Below are 2,500 nucleotides of genomic sequence, written 5' to 3'. Positions count from 1 at the left end.
GTGATTGAAAACGTGCACCTGGTCACCCAAAACACGGTTCTCTATGCGGTTAGCGGTGTTCCATCTATTCATGTCCGCTTATGGCGCACCCTACTACGGACCTTTAGCAATGGGGGCCGGCCCGAATTATTTATGGAAGGTCTGATGATGATTTTTTTTTTTTTTTCACCATCTCTTTCTCTCTCTGCCGGGGCCGGCCAAGAGTGCTTTATGGACGGTTTAAAACATGACTATGGATGCAAATGCTCATTTTCCTCCGTGCACCTGGTGATTGAAAACGTGCATCTGGTAACCCAAAAATTATAAAAGGGTTTTAAATACTTTTACCCGTCATTCTATTGATATAGCCCGCTAGGGGAGTGCCCCACTACGGCCCTCTCTCTGTCAGGGCCGTCCTTGGGTGCTTTTTACACACTTTAAGAAATCACGATGGATGCAGATTGCTATTAATCCTCCGTGCAACTGGTGATTGAAAACGTGCATCTGGTAACCCAAAATTTCAAATATGGTTCAAAATGAATTTAAAGGCACCCCTCTCATTGTTGCCCGCTATGGGAGCACCCCACTAAGGCCCTGTCTCGGTCGGGCCCGTCCTGAGTGCTTTATAGACACTTTAAGAAATCGCGATGGATGCAGATTGCTATTAATCCTCCGTGCAACTGGTGATTGAAAATGTGCAACTGGTGATTGAAAACGTGCACCTGGTCACCCAAAACACGGTTCTCTATGCGGTTAGCGGTGTTCCATCTATTCATGTCCGCTTATGGCGCACCCTACTACGGACCTTTAGCAATGGGGGCCGGCCCGAATTATTTATGGAAGGTCTGATGATGATTTTTTTTTTTTTTCACCATCTCTTTCTCTCTCTGCCGGGGCCGGCCAAGAGTGCTTTATGGACGGTTTAAAACATGACTATGGATGCAAATGCTCATTTTCCTCCGTGCACCTGGTGATTGAAAACGTGCATCTGGTAACCCAAAAATTATAAAAGGGTTTTAAATACTTTTACCCGTCATTCTATTGATATAGCCCGCTAGGGGAGTGCCCCACTACGGCCCTCTCTCTGTCAGGGCCGTCCTTGGGTGCTTTTTACACACTTTAAGAAATCACGATGGATGCAGATTGCTATTAATCCTCCGTGCAACTGGTGATTGAAAACGTGCATCTGGTAACCCAAAATTTCAAATATGGTTCAAAATGAATTTAAAGGCACCCCTCTCATTGTTGCCCGCTATGGGAGCACCCCACTAAGGCCCTGTCTCGGTCGGGCCCGTCCTGAGTGCTTTATAGACACTTTAAGAAATCGCGATGGATGCAGATTGCTATTAATCCTCCGTGCAACTGGTGATTGAAAATGTGCAACTGGTGATTGAAAACGTGCACCTGGTCACCCAAAACACGGTTCTCTATGCGGTTAGCGGTGTTCCATCTATTCATGTCCGCTTATGGCGCACCCTACTACGGACCTTTAGCAATGGGGGCCGGCCCGAATTATTTATGGAAGGTCTGATGATGATTTTTTTTTTTTTTTCACCATCTCTTTCTCTCTCTGCCGGGGCCGGCCAAGAGTGCTTTATGGACGGTTTAAAACATGACTATGGATGCAAATGCTCATTTTCCTCCGTGCACCTGGTGATTGAAAACGTGCATCTGGTAACCCAAAAATTATAAAAGGGTTTTAAATACTTTTACCCGTCATTCTATTGATATAGCCCGCTAGGGGAGTGCCCCACTACGGCCCTCTCTCTGTCAGGGCCGTCCTTGGGTGCTTTTTACACACTTTAAGAAATCACGATGGATGCAGATTGCTATTAATCCTCCGTGCAACTGGTGATTGAAAACGTGCATCTGGTAACCCAAAATTTCAAATATGGTTCAAAATGAATTTAAAGGCACCCCTCTCATTGTTGCCCGCTATGGGAGCACCCCACTAAGGCCCTGTCTCGGTCGGGCCCGTCCTGAGTGCTTTATAGACACTTTAAGAAATCGCGATGGATGCAGATTGCTATTAATCCTCCGTGCAACTGGTGATTGAAAATGTGCAACTGGTGATTGAAAACGTGCACCTGGTCACCCAAAACACGGTTCTCTATGCGGTTAGCGGTGTTCCATCTATTCATGTCCGCTTATGGCGCACCCTACTACGGACCTTTAGCAATGGGGGCCGGCCCGAATTATTTATGGAAGGTCTGATGATGATTTTTTTTTTTTTTTCACCATCTCTTTCTCTCTCTGCCGGGGCCGGCCAAGAGTGCTTTATGGACGGTTTAAAACATGACTATGGATGCAAATGCTCATTTTCCTCCGTGCACCTGGTGATTGAAAACGTGCATCTGGTAACCCAAAAATTATAAAAGGGTTTTAAATACTTTTACCCGTCATTCTATTGATATAGCCCGCTAGGGGAGTGCCCCACTACGGCCCTCTCTCTGTCAGGGCCGTCCTTGGGTGCTTTTTACACACTTTAAGAAATCACGATGGATGCAGATTGCTATTAATC

The sequence above is a fragment of the Oncorhynchus mykiss genome, unplaced genomic scaffold (assembly GCF_013265735.2).
Source record: "Oncorhynchus mykiss isolate Arlee unplaced genomic scaffold, USDA_OmykA_1.1 un_scaffold_315, whole genome shotgun sequence".
NCBI lineage: Eukaryota > Metazoa > Chordata > Actinopteri > Salmoniformes > Salmonidae > Oncorhynchus > Oncorhynchus mykiss.
This window is presented reverse-complemented; position numbering follows the sequence as displayed.